The sequence below is a fragment of the Heteronotia binoei genome, chromosome 5 (assembly GCF_032191835.1).
Source record: "Heteronotia binoei isolate CCM8104 ecotype False Entrance Well chromosome 5, APGP_CSIRO_Hbin_v1, whole genome shotgun sequence".
NCBI lineage: Eukaryota > Metazoa > Chordata > Lepidosauria > Squamata > Gekkonidae > Heteronotia > Heteronotia binoei.
This window is the reverse complement of record NC_083227.1, coordinates 111455463-111473537: the sequence shown is the minus strand read 5'-3', so window position 1 is coordinate 111473537 and position 18075 is coordinate 111455463. Positions and strand designations below refer to the sequence as shown.

General features: G+C 44.7%; 1 protein-coding gene across 1 annotated transcript in view; it reads right to left on the bottom strand.

The window, feature by feature from the left end:
* CAMKV (CaM kinase like vesicle associated) overlaps nt 1-10031 on the bottom strand; it is a 95656-nt gene extending 85625 nt beyond the window's left edge. The window contains exon 1 of the mRNA XM_060240078.1: nt 9673-10031. The gene's annotated coding sequence lies outside the window, so the exon portion shown is untranslated. The remainder of the gene's footprint in view (nt 1-9672) is intronic.
* Nucleotides 10032-18075: the final 8044 nt, after the last annotated feature.

Genomic DNA, 18075 nt, shown 5'->3' with positions numbered 1-18075 from the left:
CTGCAGCCTCTGCCTAGGAAAAGTACAGTCTTTCTCCATAGTGGGGACCAAAGCAGGAGGGAAGCTACCTCAGCAGGGTTTAATGACACAGAGTCCACCCTACAAAGCAGCCATTTTCTCTAGGGGAGCTGATCTCTGCCATCTGGAGAACAGTTGTAAATCTGAGTAAAATCCATTCCTCACCTTGGAGATTGGCAACAATGGTTCCCCAGGAGGATATGACTGGTTTGATGGGTGGAGTCTATGGCATTCTACCTGTCTGGGGTTCTCCTCAAACCCCACCCTTTCCAGGCTCCACCCCTCAAATATCAAGGAATTTTCCAACTTGGAATTGGCAATCCTATCTCCTTCCCAGCCAACCATCAACCTACCTTTATTTGCCCCTCTGACTTCAGCGTTTGATCTCCTCCCCCCTCCCTGCAGTCTCTACTTAGGAAAAGAATTTATCCACAGTGAGGACCAAAGCAGATCACATCATTCTCCTCTCCCCCTTTTGATCTGCACAATAACCTTGTGAGGTAGGTTAGGCTACAAGTCTATGACTGGTCCAAAATCACCTAGTCAGCATTCACAGGCAGACCCTACTCTGAAGTGCTGTTACATCACACTGGCTGACATAGGGGGGCTGCTGCTGAACAGGAGCAAGCAGTCAGGCCTAGTTAAGTCACAGAAGTCAGGTGGCATCAAGTCACCCAGAGGGTGCTACGAGGCCTAAAATAAGAAACCTCCAGGTGGAGTCTAAAGATCTCCTGGGATCACAACTGAACTCCAGATGACAGATCTCTCTCACCCTGGAGAAAATAACTGCTTTGGAGGGTAGATTGTATGGTATTATATTCAACTGAAGCCTCTCCCCTCCCCAAACTCTGGCTTCCGTAGACTTCACCACAAAATGTCTGGGAATTTCCCACCAACTGGAACTGGCATCCCTAGTCAGGACTGGCCCCAATGAGTTCTCCCTCAATGGCCAAAATAGGCCTGGAAAGGGCCTCCCTCCATCTTTTACTGACAGAACCAAGCTTGGTTGCCTAGCAACAGCCACTGCCTAGCAGCTTCCCCTGTAGCCCATTCCTCATCTGTCCTGAGGCTGGAGTTGTTCTTTGAGCAACATGCAGTTCGGCCAAAGGTAAGTTGGGTTACCTCAGCCAAAGGTAAGAATAGGTAAGTTGTCCCCAATATGGCTAGGCTTATAAGATGAGCATCTAATCAAGCTTTGCTGTTCTAAACTAACCTAAGCAGTCTGACCTGGATTCTGGTATCCTAGGGAATGGGGCCTAACTGTGGAAAATGCTTGTGACTTATTAAACCATTTTTCATTGTTATGCAATTGTAACATTTCACATAGGGATAGTTACAATGAGTAGTTGCTGTATAGGTTTATTGAGTCCCAGTGAGAAAGACAGACTATAAATAAATAAAAACAATAAAATAAATGTACAAATTCAAACCCCACTTTTATGGTATACCAGAGTCTTCCTTGCAGTATTTAGGATCCCACAGAACTTTCAGTTACCAAGTGACAAGTACATGGGAATACTTCCTCATTGATGGTCCTTCTCTCAGTATATGCACACTTCTTCTGTTTCAGTGTTAACTCTGACCCAAATGGGTTGTGCAGGTTTTCAGAATAATAATTTTAAAAACTTGAAAAACCTGTTTCCAACTGTGAAACCTGTTTTCCAAAGGTGAAATATACACAGCATGAGCAGAGATCTCTCTTTCAAATTATCTTCAATGTTTGGCAGGGGGGTGGGGTGGGACTATGTTCCGACTCTGGGTAGATTGTGTTCCAAGCTGCAGACTTTCATCTGAACAAGGAACTGCAAAAGTATGAAGAGACTACGGATACAGTATTTGTCTACGTGCCATAGGGAAAGACATCTCTGTGCCATGAAAAATATACAAAGATTTGTAAGACTGTAAGGTTCTCACTGCATGGGAACAGGAGGAATGAGCTTTCCCCTGCAGTAGCAGGTCATTGGGGATACAAAATACACTTTCAGCCAAGGATGCTTCATGTTCATGGACCAACAGTACAATCTGTCTGCATGAATGCAGCTCAACTGCTATTCATAACAGAGGATTATGGAGTGAGGAAACATATAGCAGAGCTCATGACCAGGGGGCATAAAAGAATGCGCATCTGAACAATAGTGGAGCCAATTCTGTGAACCTGATATTTGAGGCTACTTCATATAAAGGGTCAGGGAAAAAAGCAGTATGTAAACTCACAGCGCAATCCAGACTTACTCTGGTGCTACTCCCACTGTTTTCAGTGGACTTAGACTTAGTCCACTTGTCCCCAGATGGAACCAGGCTGCTGGCGCTTAAAATCAAAAAGGTGGCAGAGCAGTTTTTTAAACTAAATCTTGGGGGAAAGCCGGCAGGAGATGAAACGTCTCTGGTTCAGGAGGACTCATCTCAAAGAGATGAAGGGTTAACTGTTACTTTTCTACTGGGTAATGGATCAGAGTTGTCCACTGAGATGGTGACAAACAGAATGGACTGTCTGCCAAAGTCTCGAGGCAGCAAGAGGAAGGTTGCGGGCCTAGCTTGCCTGGGAAATTATAGATGTTTGTATACGAATGCTAGAAGTATTCAAAGTAAAACTGGTGAGTTGGAATGCTTAGTGTTGGGGGGAAAACATAGACATTGTGGGAATTTCAGAAACTTGGTGGAATGAGGAGAATCAGTGGGACACAGTGATTCCTGGATGTAAGTTATATCGGAAGGATAGGAAGGGAAGGGTTGGAGGTGGGGTGGCTCTGTATGTCAGAGAGGGTATACAGTCCAGTAAGACTGAGGTCAAAGAATTAGATTCCCTTCTCGAAATGCTTTGGGTTAAAATAGAGGGCCCAAAAGGAAATTTAACTATGGGAGTTTGTTATCGCCCACCAAATCAAAAGATAGAGGACGATTATAATGTGATGGAAGGATTAAAGATAGCGGCTAAACGTAAAAACTGTGTCATAATAGGTGATTTTAACTACCCGCAGATTGATTGGGTCAATAAGTGTTCTGGTCAAGAGAAATAGATTGAGTTTCTATATGCTCTCAATGATTGTGCTATGGAGCAGATGGTCACAGAACCTACCAGGGGTGGGGCGATCCTGGATTTGGTCCTAAGTAATGGCCAAGAGTTGGTGAGAGATGTAAAAGTGATTGCACCGCTTGGGAGCAGTGACCATAACATTATTGATTTCACCATTTGTATAAATAGGGAGTTGCCCCAAAAGAGCAGCACAACCACGTTTAACGTTAAAAGGGGTAAATTCTCTGAGATGAGGAGGCATGTGAAGAGGAAACTGAAAGGAAAGGTAAACACAGTCAAGACCCTTGGGGAAGCCTGGAGGCTATTTAAAACTACTATCCTAGAAGCTCAGATAAAATATATACCACAAGTTAGGAAAGGCACAAACAGGTATAAGAAAAGTCCTGAATAGTTAACAAATAAAGTAATTGAAGCTGTAAAAGGTAAGAAGGATTCCTTTAAGCGGTGGAAAGCTAGTCCAAGTGAGATTAATAAAAGAGAACACAGGCTGTGGCAAATCAAATGCAAGACTGTGATAAAGCAGGCAAAAATGGACAATGAGGAGCATATTGCAAAAAAACATAAAGACCAACAATAAAAATTTCTTCAAATATATTAGAAGCAGGAAACCAGCCAGGGAGGCAGGGGGCCCTTGGATGATCAAGGGGTAAAAGGATTACTGAAGGAGGATAGGGAAATGGCTGAGAAGCTGAATGCATTTTTTGCCTCCGCTTCACTGTGGAAGATGAGAAGTGTTTGCCTGCTCCAGAACCACTTATTTTGGAAGGGGTGTTGAAAGACCTGAGTCAGATTGCGGTGACAAGAGAGGAGGTCCTACAACTGATAGATGAATTAAAAACTAATAAGTCACCAGGTCTGGATGGCATACATCCAAGAGTTCTGAAAGAACTCAAAGTTGAACTTGTGGATCTTCTGACAAAAATATGTAATCTTTCATTGAAATCTGCCTCCATTCCTGAGGACTGGAAGGTAGCAAATGTCACCCCCATCTTTAAAAAGGGTCCCAGAGGAGATCTGGGAAACTATAGGCCAGTCAGTCTGACTTCAGTACTGGGAAAGTTGGTAGAAACCATTATCAAGGACAGAATGAGTAGACACATTGATGAACACAAGTTATTGAGGAAGACTCAGCATGGGTTCTGTAAGGGAAGATTGTGCCTCACTAACCTGTTACATTTCTTTGAGGGGGTGAACAAACATGTGGACAAAGGGGACCCAATAGGTGTTGTTTCCCTTGACTTCCAGAAAGCTTTTGATAAAGTTCCTTATCAAAGGCTCCTTAGTAAGCTCGAGAGTCATGGAGTAAAAGGTTCAATGTGGCCAAGTGCAAAGTAATGCACATTGGGGCCAAAAATCCCAGCTACAAATACAAGTTAATGGGTTGTGAACTGGCAGAAATTGACCAAGAGAGAGATCTTGGGGTCATGGTAGATAACTCACTGAAAATGTCAACACAGTGTGTGGTTGCAATAAAAAGGCCAATGCCATGCTGGGGATTATTAGGAAGGGAATTGAAAACAAAGCAGCCAGTATCTTAATGTCCCTGTATAAATTGATGGTGCGGTTTCATTTGGAATACTGTGTACAATTTTGGTCACCACGCCTCAAAAAGGATATTATAGCACTGGAAAAAGTCCAGAAAAGGGCAACTAGAAAGATTAAAGGTTTGGAACACTTTCCCTATGAAGAAAGGTTAAAACGCTTGGGGCTCTTTAGTTTGGAGAAACATTGACTGTGGGGTGACATGATAGAGGTTTACAAGATTCTGCATGGGATGGAGAAAGTAGAGAAAGAAGTACTTTTCTCCCTTTCTCACAAGACAAGAACTTGTGGTCATTCAATGAAATTGCTGAGCAGTTGGGTTAGAATGGATAAAAGGAAGTACTTCTTTCCCCAAAGGGTGATTAACATGTGGAATTTACTGCCACAGGAGGTGGTGGTGGCTACAAGCATAAACAGCTTCAAGAGGGGATTGGATAAAAATATGGAGCAGAGGTCCATCAGTGGCTGTTAGCCACAGTATATTATTGGAACTGTCTGGGGCAGTGATGCTCTGTATTCTTGGTGCTTGGGAGGGAGCAAAGTGGAAGAACTTCTAGACCCACTTGTGAACCTTCTGATGGCACTTGGGGTTGTTGTTTTTTGGTCACTGTGTGACACAGATTGTTGGACTGGATGGGCCATTGGCCTGATCCAACATGGCTTCTCTTATGTTCTTATGTTCGTACTTGAGCAACTCTGCACAGGATTGCATTACTGTATTGCCTTTGCTCTGACTGCAAAATGTCAATGGCAAATTACGCCTGGGTATCAAGGCTGGACTTCATGATATTGGTCTGTTCCGGGAGAATGTATGCATGGAGTATCAGTACCAAAGTAATATTTTGTTTTCTCTCGTACATGAAAACACAACTTTGAAAGGAAGAATTTATATGGATTTTATAGGAAAGGCCCACAACCAGGAGACTGGATTTCTAGCTGTAAAAATTTTTTCCACTCTTCCTCAGGGGAGCATGATTCACCCTCTTTATTTTATTCTCACAACTATACTGCAAGGTAGGTGAGGCTGACAGAGAGAAAAAAGATGGGACTAATGTTACCTAGTGAGATTCACAGTCAAATAGGGATTTTAACCCCAGCATCTCTATTTGAATAGTGTAATCACTTTACCATTCTGACCATCAACTCAAAAGTTGAATTCTTGTCATGGGTCTTTTCTGTAAATGCACATATAGAAATTTCTCCAAACTGAAGAAAGATGGATGAAACGTCTTGATATCTAGAACAGACGTCTTTGGAAGGGCTTTCTTTAGTTCTATGAACTAAATACTGGAATACTATTACTCCTTTGTGATCGGAAAGTGTTTTTGAACTGTCTTCTGTGAATATCTTTTTGCTTCATGCTCTTGTTTATTTGAAGTTCTATGTGCAAGCTTGGTCAGAACACCACTGACTTCTACATTACACTGTCTGGTTGTTTAAAATTTATGGTGTGTCTTAGCGGTTTTTAATTTACACAGCTATACGCTAAGATCCTATAATTTCACTACAATCCTTTGAGGAAAAAGTGCTGGCTGAAATAGCTCTAGAACATCCAGTCAGCTTCTTAACAGAGAGGATATTTGAATCCTGGTCTCTCTAGTCTGACATGCTACTATTTATACTACAGTAGCTTGCTCCAAGTGTGCTTGTGTTTAAAAAATGCATCTTGCCATTTTAATGTGAACACACTGGGTGTTTCTAAGCTCATGGCATAATAGAAAACTGATCTCTTAATAAAACTTTTACTTAAAAATAAAGCTTTTATTTTTACTACTAAAATATACCTCATATAACTTGTAATAGGAAGTTTAATGGGTGCTGAGATGGCATAAAGAATACAGCATCGTTATGAAGGCAATAAATCCCCAATATTCCTGGGAGCTACAGGCTGTAGGCTGGTGGATCACTGTGATTCATGCAGGATCCCAAGGGGTTTAGGGGGTGCTTGCTGCTAGTCCCATGTGAAGCAAGAAATCAGGGCTACATGCTTTAATCAGTTTGATGGGTAGATCAATCAATTAATACTTTTAAGGAGCCATTGTTGACCAGCAAGGGCAATCAGTGGGACTTCAAATTAAGACCAGTCTTGTTTATTTTTAAAGAATATGTCAGTATCTGTGATAAGAAATAAAAGTGAAAACATTAAAAAGGTCTTTCCTTCTAACACAGAGAGGTAGATTTTCTTATTATGCTGGGAGTCATCTCACACGCCTTTCAAAATGTGCCTATTATGATGTTTTAGGCAATATTTAAATGTATTTACACTGAACTGATTAATCACTTAATTAAAAGGCAGGTGATCAATCAAGTAAAAAGTCTTTAATTGGTTCCCAGTGCTAATGAGAATGAAAGAAGCCTTTGCCACTTGCAGCTGTGGGGATCTGTGCCCAGAGATGCCTAGGTGAGCTGATGTGGTGCTCCAGTGTATGTTTGCAGGCTCGGTTCAGGGTCCCTGCACCTCAGTCAGTGGCACCAGACAATTTCTCCTACCTATGCAAATCTTTCTCTCCCCCCCCATCCCCCCTTCTCCAACCTAGTCCAAATATGCCAGATAGAATTGTGGGATAACTCCAAGTGGGTTATCAGGAGACATCGAAGTAGTTTTCTGTAGCAGGGATAGGAATTTTCTAGACCCTTGCTATCCAGCAGATACTGTATTCCAAACAACAGCAGTTCCTCCCTGAGTTGGAGAAGTCAGTTCAGCAGATGCCAACAGGTCAGGCCTGTAGTTACAGGGGGGCCCAGGGGGGCCAGGCCCGTCCTTTCAAACCCCACTTCCAACTGTATGGCCCCTCCATTGGAGAGCCCCAAATCTGTCCCCTTTGCTTACCATCACTCTGAACAAGTAGTATCATTGCTGCTGGTCTTTTCACTTTTTTCTCTCCCCTTCCCTAACGCACCTTGGGGTGGGGGAGAGTCATGAGGTCTCTGTCTCTCTGAGAGAGGGGCACATAAGAAAGGGGTGGGGGGAGCAGAGCAGCTGTGACTGCCCAGGTGAAGGGGGGTTAGCTTGTGGAACTCAAGGCAGCTTACAGTGCCGAGAGCCCAGGAACACCAAACCGGGTGGCCCCCTGATCCCCCAAATAACAAATCCTGCTGTGAGCCCCACCAGACATGAAATCCTGGCTACAGCCCTGCAATAGGTACTGGGAAAGCTCTCAGGAGAAGTAGGGTTATGAGCCAATTAAATCCTTTTGCATGGTAGTGAGAGGATTGTCTTGCCTTTAATTGAATGCAGTAGCTCAATGAGGTGGCATTTTGAGGCTGGTTTAAACGGGGATAATTTCTCTTGACTAACCAAAGACATTCTATCACTGTGGAATGCACAGAAATGGACACATGGATTAAAACCCTGCCTTTAGCCACGGCAATGTTTTGTAAGGAATGATCCTGATGTAAATTTAATATATATTTTTTTAAAATAGCCCCAGCATTTATTGCTTCACGCTCTCTCCCCTTGATTCACTCTCTTAAGCCGTGGAAGTGGAAAGGCCAGTTAAAAACCAACTCTTTGGCCTCGTGCAAGATCTCAGCTGGGCTCGGGAGAACTTGAGCCTGTTCTCACTCGAGCCGCCTGCAGTTGCCTCCTCGCCTCTCCGCCGCGGCGCCGGGAAAGCAACCCTGCGGGGCTCGCTTCTCGCCAACAGCCGAGCTTGCGGCGGCGGCGCTGCTGCGCACCTCAGCCCCGGGAGCTGCTGGAGAGGCGCCCGCCCGCCCGCCCGCAGCAGCAGCAGCATGCTTAGCCGAGGGACACGCAGGCGGGGAAAGGCTCCCACGCACATGGCCCGGCGGCGCTGCCACACACAGCCCGCCCCCCTCCGCCCCGAACTGGAGGCCCCTCTCGGTTCAGCCAGAGCCCCGATCCGATCTTCATCGAAGCATGAAATCCCTCGCCGCCCCCCCCCCCCCCCCCGCAATTAAGACAGACTCTTGGAGTTGTGACAGTCGCTGTTGTCATGGAAATGAGTGCGAGAGTGTGAGTTCAAGGGCGGGGAGAGGAAATTAAAATAGCAGGAGCTGCGGGAGGGGGGCGCAGGGGGCGGCGGAGTTTGCACTCGCTGCTGCTTCAGGCCTCCCGCGCTGGTCGGGGTTCCACGAAGCGCCGGCCCCCTTCCGCCCGGAGCTGCTGCTGCTGCTGCTCTCTTCTGCGCCAGGCTCTGGGTGGGGAAAGCGGGGCTGGCCCGGCGTTCCTTTTCCCTCCGGGGCCGCTTGCAGGAAGTCCTGGCGGGGTGGGGGCGGCGGTGGTGGGCGGGCATGCCTGACCCCAAGGGCGGTGTGTGCTGCGGGCCCGAAGAGGCCCCCTTGCTCCGGGACAGCCCTCCTTTGGGAAATCTCCCCCGCCTGGGAGGAAGCAACAGTCCCCGCGAAGTTCCGCCCCAGCCCAGGGCGCTCTGCTCTGGCCGGGCCCTTCGCAGCAGCTGGGCGCCACAGTGGCCAATGCAGCGGGGCAGCTCCGAGAGAGGGAGGCGCGCCCGGGGCCCAGAGCAAGTGTGGCGGCGCACGTAGCAGCCTGCACCCCCCCCCCCGCCCCGCTTCGCTAGCGGAGGATCAGCCACAGATCAAGTTTCAGTTGAGCCCCCTCGGACTCTCTTCTTAACGCGGCCAGTCCCCGCCACCTGCTCCTCACACAGGGCTCGGCCCGCCCACCGGCGATCCGGAGAGACCACTGACCCTCCCTCCGGGTCTCAAGACCCCCCCCCCCCCGCTGGGTTTGCCCTTCTGGCGTGGGGCGGGAGGGGGACAGCGGCGATGGTCCACAGTCAGCGCGCAAGGGAGCGACAGAGCAAGACTCGTGGCAATCAACTGCAAAGACCGGCAGCATCAGACACGCAAACCGACAGGTTCGCATCAGCGGCAAAGGCGCCTTCTCCAAAAGCTCAGCGGGGCAGCAAGCATCTTCTCAAAGCATTGCCCCCCCCCCCCCCCCCAGCCCTAGTGTCATGTCTCCTCCAGGCACAAATAGTTTTTCAGGCTCGAGGCACATGTCGATCCTACGCCTTCCCCACAAGCTCCAGCAACCCTCCTCCTCCCTTCGCCACACTGCAGCAAGCATGTGCTCTTCGCGGCGCGCGACTCACCTGCAAATCTGCCCCGGCCGCTGGAAGAGATCAGTGGGGGGGAAGCGTTCGGGGGCTTATTCCCCTAACACCTCGGTCTGGGTTGCAGGGGGTACTTTCCCCCCTCCCTTAGGTGCTGGTGCCTTCCCGAAGCCGATCCGGACGCTTCAATAGACCGTCCGGTTGTTCTCGGGGCTCGGGTGGCTGAAGGGCTGCGAGGGAAATTGATGCGTACGAATCCACAGTAGGATCCCGTCGACTGAAGATGGAGCCGAGAGCTCTCGGTGCTCCGCGGCTCCTCGCAAGTTGAACATCTCAGTTGAGTTCCAAGTGGGAAAGTTACAAAGGATGAAACTGACAAGGACCCGCCCAAGAAGGGTAGGGCCACTGTCAACTGACGTCACCCGGAAACTTTAAGCTCCTCCCATCGCTCTTGAAAATTGATGCGCCTTACCTTTTCCCAGGTCCAGGACCAAACGATCTCCCGGAGATAAGCTGAGCTACCCTCAGGCTTATGAAGAGGAAAAGAGGAGAAGATGGAAATTTCTAAGCAGTCTGATTTGCCTCAGGATGAACAAGGCCAGCTATAAACTATTTGCATTTTTACTATTTGCGGACTTCATTATTTCTGAGCAATTCAAGATAACCCACGTCATCTACTCCTGATTATCATTTTTAGAACTCCAGAGCTGAATTACATATGCTTGCTTTATGCGCTTTTGTCACATGGCACTAGATGCACTTGCCGGTGGGGAAATATCCAATCATGACTGAACACATCAGAAGTAAAACAGCAAGACTGAAACACACACACAAAAAAGATCCAGAGGTGTATTAGGTTTAATGGCAAAACAGCTATTTTGGTCACTGTGATGAAAATGTAGTGATGTGCACGCACAAGAAGACAGAAAGAATAAGAATCAAGTGTTGGTTAACAGGCCAGGTGTGACTAAAGCTTGACTTTATTGTTGTCATCTGCAATTAATGTAGCAGCTGCCAACAAAAAGTGTGTTTCTTGGATATGATATAGGTATGAGTACACAAAGCATCTCATTTTATTGTGCTATCTTTCCGTTAAGGGATTCAGAAGGGCAGACATGGCTTTCTTACCATTTTATTCTCACAACATCCCTGCAAGAAAGGGTTAGGCAGAGAGAGAGAGGCTGGCCCAGGTTACCCAGTGCACTTGATGGCAGAGTGAGGATTCAAACCTGGGTCTGCCTGGCTGACCTTCGAAACTCTGTACCACATTTCATATCTTTCAAAATCATTCCCTTGAGCAGGACTTTTTTCCCTGGGGGAATGCAGCAGAATTGAGTTCTGGAACCTCTTTGTGGAAACAAAATTCTCAAAAACATTTAAAGGTTGATGAGGGGCACCTAAGTGTCTCCTTCATTTCTGTCTTGAGAAGTCTGGCATCTATATTTTCCAGAAAAAAAAGCCCTGCCCTTGAGTATTTATTCATCAAGCAATTATCCCAGGATAACAATTCATTTAATTCCCTGACTGATTTATATCATCAAGGAATAAATGTGAAACTAATGCTAGGGAGAGGACCCCTTGATAGGGCTTCTGAGAGCCACTGCTATCCCTGACAAAGATTCCCTTTTGATCACTCTCATACAACAAAGATGCAACTGAAACATCTCATGCAATTCACATAACTTGAATTGCTTCTTTGGCTCCCCCAAATTTTGTTCCCCCCATTCCCTCTCCCCACAGCCTGTAACCCTGACCCTTGAAAGTCCAGAACTTTTCTCTTTTGTAATTCCATTATCTGTGCAAACGGGCACCATGGACAGTACCCTGGACAGATAGATGCTCTACAGTTTGAATGCTGCAGGGATTTGGCTTGGAGACAGGACCAGTGTGTGGGAGTCGGTGAGGTAGGTGGTCGCCTCAGGTGCCACCTTGCCTACAGGGCGCCTTCAGGCACTGTCTCCCACTGCTCTGCTGCTCTCAGCTTCCCTGGTCACAGACCCCAGGAGCTGAGAGCGGCGGAACTGCGTCCCAGTTCGTGCTCTCCTGGAAGCCTGGCTTCCTAGTGGGGCTCGGAGGAGAGCAGCGTCGCTCTGAAGCTGCCTCCCCTGCAAAGGGAGACAGCCTCAAAGCAGGGCAGGCAGCCCTGCAGCCCTTTTCTCCGCCCGGCATCTGGATGGATGAAAGAAACCGCAGCCTTGCTCCGACCCCCCATGGGGGGGGGGTGCAGTCGTGCAGGTGGCCTAGGGCATCAAAAACTCCAGTGCCGCCCCTGCTTGAAGATCAAGGGGTTCTTTGCATTTGTCTATAAATCTGAAGTTGGCTATGTCACTGAATACAAACCTCGCTTATTATGGACGTCACTGAGATCACAGATGTGATATCTGTGGGACCCTCCAGATATCACAGTGTGGGATTTTTCATATTTGTGTGTGCAGCCTGCATGGTTTTCACGGATTTTTTTAAAGCTTTATTTATATCACTGAGTTCCCAGCCTTGTTAATATGGATGCAGATATTTCATTTTATTATTGTACATGGTTTGGATGAGTCACCATCACTGACATCAACTCATACTTAGGCATGCCTTACTATGCGCTCATAGGACTGGGACTTGGGAGCATCAGCTTTGTAAAGTTAGCATTGCATGGAAAAGAAACGTTAGAAATAGAACCTTGGTTGATGGTTAAAAGAAAGTCTACGAGGCACACCAGTAATAACTATATGTTACGAAGCAAGAAATCAAGGTACCGAGGTGCCATGGATCACCTGGGAGTAACACATTAAGTTTTACGATTTATAACCTGAGATGGAATTGTACCTGGAAGTGCTTGTGAGCCAATTACTAAATTATACCATTACCTGGCTCTTAAATCAGGGCCTGTAAGTAATCACATTTTGCAGTTCCGTAGAAAGGGCATTTTGTTAATAATTCTGCTTCTGTAGCACCAAGGGATTTACTCAGTAGCTGTGGACTGCTTACATGCACCACAAATGGATGTCTGTCAAAGGAATATCCTTGTCTGAATAATAGATTTTATGCTGTGCTGCAAATTAAAGTATACACCGTGATATTGGGTCTAGTCATGGCAGAATCCATCTCTGTAAGGGGACTGCCTGGGCAGCAGTGTTGTCCTTATTTGTGCTTTTGAGCTGGATGCCTGGGTACTGGCAAGCAGACATGAGGAGGGTAACAGCAGCACTACTCCCTTGCAAATGGGGTCTCATCAGCAGTCCAGGGAAATTCCTGCTACTTATGACTGTGAATCCTAAGACACAGCTATAACATCTGTTTCATATACTATATGCTGCCATGTCATCAAATACAACAAGTCTTTCCCTTTGCGTAATTAAGATGGAACATGGCTGAAACAGTTGATAGAAAGCACCACTCACACCCACTGATGGTGGTGGAATCATGTCAAACATTTCAAGGGGTGGGGCTTCCAGTCAAGTGGGTAAGGGAATCAGGAGGGCACAAGGAAGTCAGGACTTCTGCAGATCACAACCAATGTCAAAAGGGACGGTGTTCTTCATCCAGCAGAAGGCTTGGAGCTTCTTACCAAAGCCTGGTATGAATCCAGTTATCTTATTTGCTTGAAATATTAAAAGAATAATGTCTTTATTGATTAAAAGGATCAAGAAGATTTGTGGGATAAATATATAAAAAGTTATATTACAATACAGAAAATAAATTATACATATTAACGTTATGTTTAACTATGTCCTTCCTTCCTTCCTTCCTTCCTTCCTTCCTTCCTTCCTTCCTTCCTTCCTTCCTTCCTTCCTTCCTTCCTTCCTTCCTTCCTTCCTTCCTTCCTTCCTTCCTTCCTTCCTTCCTTCCTTCCTTCCTTCCTCTTTCTCCCATTGCACTTAGTGAAATTTCCTTCCAAGCTGCCTTGCTTAGGATCGGTCATTTGTTGTATTTCGTGGATGCATACTTCTCTCATAGGTAACAGTTATCTCCTCCAAGCTCTTGAGCCTGAGTACTCTATAAGCATAGGGACAACAATATGGAGATAATGTATCCATGGCTCTTATTGTGTCTTCCTTTGATTCCCTTCTGTAGTCATGTGATTTACATGAGAGTTTGGTTTCTTATTTTAAAGTTAAAGGTAAAACATTTCTGCCTTACAGAATTGTAAACCTCAAAAGCATTAAGTGCCAAGTGGCAAAGAAAAAAAAAACGGGAAGCATTTGCTTAAAGAGTTTTGATTTACAATGGAAAAGGAGACACATTTAGATAGATACATAGGAAATTGTAAGCAATTGTAAGCAAAGACGGCCATTAATAATATCAGTGTCATAGACCCTCTGATACTATCCCAGAATAACAGCTTTAGGGAAAGGCAAATGTGCCTGGATAAACTCAGGTTCAAAGCGCTTCTCAGGAACAAGGCACCTTCTTCTCTTTCTCTTTTTATGGGAGGGAAAAGAGGCCAAATGGCTTATTTTTAGAATTATTACAAAAACAAAGACTCAGAGCTCCTCGGGCCACACGGCTTAAAAAGAGCTGCACATCAACTATTAAAAACCTTTCCATCTCTTTGGAGATAACGATCGACCACAGCATCTACTGTGGCTTGCATTTGGAAGAATAATAACCCTGGGTGTCCCACAGGGAACCCCAGCCTCTAACTCATGGAGGTGCAAAAGAATTTTCTCCCTGGATGCAGATTGACTCAAAGAAATAAACTCTGAAATGCTGCTGTCTTGTCTGTTTGTTTTTTAAATTAAAAAGATATAGCTGGATGAATGTGAGGGGTATTGACTGAAGTGTTTTAATTTGATGCTTCAGCAAAAGCCTAAGATGCTGTATTTTATTTATGATCCATCAAAGATGACCACCACTGGAGATGAGACATAGGGCATAGTGATCCTGGAATATTTTCTCTTTGATGAATAAAATCTTGCTTGCAGACTTACGCCATAAAAGGTCCAGATAAGTGCTCTGAAAGACAAGAGAGACTGTTCTGTTTAAATCTTCCCACCTTATTTGGCATCTCTTTATGGGAGGGGATGATTTGCTTGCCTAAGTGATCAGGGATGTGTCTTACAAAAACATGTTTCACTGAGCAGGTTCTCTGCATGGGCAGTGGAGGCAGTTTCTAAACAAATAAGTAATAAAGACACAACTTATAATGTGCCAAAGCAAGCACAAATGGCCTGGTTCTTCAGTCCCAGATAGGTTGGAAGCTTACCATGCCAATGGTGGGCTACCATATATAACTAAAGGGCTGTATTTGGCTTGGTGGGTTACAAGTTGTCCAGGCCTGCCCTCATGCATACATTCACTCTGATCTGTCATGCTCCCCTGAAGATATAAAACTTGTGTTGGGCTTCAGATCAGTGCCTGACTGCAGGCTATTTGACTAATGGACATCAGATCACTTCGGGCTGTTTGCTATGTGATTCTGTGAAGCACTTGATCCTGGTCAGTATCAGGAACTAGAAGATTCTGGAAGGACCATGCTGTAAGGACAGTACCTAGCTAGAACCTGCTTCATTCTGCCTTACCTTCAGAACAACAACGATGCCAAATGCCTGAAAAGTGAAACTGATGCTATAAGACCCTTTTCTTCTCTTTAATTATGCCCTTTGTAGAAGCATTAGAAGAAAAGAGTTGGTTTTTATACCCCCCCTTCTCTCTACCTTAAGGAGTCTCAAAGTGGCTTACAATTGCCTTTCCTTCCCTTCCCCACAACAAGCACCTTGTGAGGCAGATGGGGCCGATAGTGTTCTGAGATAACTGTAACTGGCCCAAGGTCACAAAGCAGCTGGCTTCATGTGGAGGAGCAGGGAATCAAACCCGGTTCTTTTGATTAGAGTTCACAGCTTTTAACCACTACACCATGTCATTTTAAAAAACCACACCAGGGAAAGGTTTTGCCCCAGGTGAAAAAAAGCACTGCTGGAGAGTGATAACAGAAAACTGTGTGGTTGCACAAGAACATTAGTAACAATACTCAATGAACCAGAGAAAATATGAATGACTTCCTTTATAGCTCACCATTTCCCTTCTGTAGTGAAGTACCTAGCTAGAACCTGCCTTACCATCAGAACAACAAACCTCAGCCCCTTGCCAAACTTTTCTCCATCTTTCCCAAAACCTCTTATACACATACCGGTGGGGCTTATACAAGGATTTCCTGACCCTGGTATAATTTCATATTCTGGTCCCTTCTTTTGACATAAAATACTGAATAGTGCACAGAAAGTAATCTATATTAATTTATTTTATAGATGGGTAACAGACGTTGTGGAGATGATTGATTTGTCCAAGGTTGTTTGGCACATCATATTTAAAATTTGCTTGTTAGTACTTGAGTTGAAGCTGTTTAACAGGAAATGTTGGCTTCTAAACTACTTATATGCATGGAACTCTGCATTTAAACTTTAAAAACTCCCACAAACTTCCCCTGAAGTAACAAAAGGTTTCTTGCACTCTAATTAAGTAAATTAACATATACTGCATTTGAAATATATGAATATTGATGCTTTGCTCTAAAAATATACTTTTATTCATCATTTTGGCTACAAAAAGTGCCATTTCCAAGCAAATATGTAGCAGTTATTTTGTGTTGATTAACTAAGCCCGGCAGTGCAATCATCTACTTTTCCTTTATTATCTGTGCATTTTTTTCTTTACAAAACTTGCTGCATGAGCAAATGAATATTTAAGTGAAATATTTTTCAAAAATAAATGAGCATCTCTGTATGCCTATACTTTATTATTACTTAACAAGACAGTAATAATGCACAGCCTTGAAGGTCAGTCTATCTGTTTCCCCCTTGGATGAAATAACACTAGGAAGTTATGGTGCCTTTGTAATATTTGTTTTCCTACAAATCAGCATGAGGAGCCTATTAGAAGAAAGCAGACTCCTAAAATACAGGCAGCAAAATTGCTGATCCTGTACAAGATCCCATAAAGAAACAGCAAGAGCCACCCCCCCCCCCATATTCAGTACAACTAACTGAAGCTAAAACTCTTGACTCTCTCTCCTTTTTTGAAATCCAAATGAAATCTGATGCTGCTTCTTGCTGTCTCTCTGTTCATGCCTCTAGTCTGCTGGTACCACATTCCAAAGGCAGGGAAGAGAGACATTTCCAGGTCATGATAAGGACCATTAAAACTCTTTTGTTACATCCCAGATCATCCATCTAGTTGGTCTGGTAAATCCATACCAGTTTTACACAGAGGTTAAGAAGGAAGCTGTTATCCAGCTTCTGTAGATGCTGTAAAGCCTTCCCTTTAAAGCATGCTTTTAATTTGCAAATGGATGATGTGATGCTTTATGTTTGATGTTATTTTACCATTTCAAATATTTTTTCCTTAAATCACTGAATGGTTTTTATAAATTATGAAATTTTATTGCATTTATTTATTGCTTGATGCAGCGTGCAGGAGACAGGATACAAATTTGCTAATACATAAATAAAACAAAATAAAAATAGCAACCATATTAAAACTTCCTAAAAATTAAACATATTGCAGTTCTCAGGATTACCATTAGATTGTTTATGCCATTGAAAACTTCCAGTTTGCAGGAAAAAAAATTAATAAATTTCCAACACACCTCCAAAGTGTGGATGGGGTGTTTTATTTGGCACAAAAAATATGAGAAGGTAATTATTAGGAAACAAGCTGCCCCCATTTTTTGAATACTGCTGAACTACAGAACCTAAGAGAAGATACTGCTTCTCAAGCCTCCATTCCCTGGCTCAGCATAGTACAATATTCTGCTTGGTTTTGAAATTTTAAGCTGGCATCCCAGTGAATTCGCAGCTTGAAGGACTGTTCTACCATGCACAGGAGCAGAAATTGCCCCCACTTCTGCAGGAGTTACTGTAGTGACACAGAAAAGCTGAATATTTGATTTGGGGCAATTGAAATAATAATTTTTGTGGGTCCCTCCATTTTTGGAAAGGGAGACAGGCCTGTGAATGATCACTGATGGTCACACATACCCTGCACTCAATCTGCACCAAATGAAATGGCTCACCTACCCCATACCACTCTGCACAGGCTGTTCATACCATAGAGGTGTTTTAGCACATCACTGAACAGTTTGGTGCCCTGATCCAGCTGCTAGTTTCTCAATAGCGAAGAGGGGCCTGCTACTTAACTGCTGTGCCTGTCGCCATGTTAGCACTTTCTTGAGAGGAGCTGTTGGAGACAAGCTGTCAAAGGCAAGGTTTATTTCTGTTTGTTCTTACACTTGGTGCTGCACCCGCTAGTAAGAAGCAGAGCTCCTATTACCTCTCTGTGTCAGGCACTGTCATTTTCAAAAGGATTTAAGCTTCTGTTGGCATTTTTAAAGCCTCTGAACAATAATAATGTTTTAACAGACAACAAAGTTGCATGGAGTGGGAAACAGACTTACAAATGGTCACTGTTTTTGGAAGAGTGGCACAGCTGACTGTCAATCATATTAATTGACAG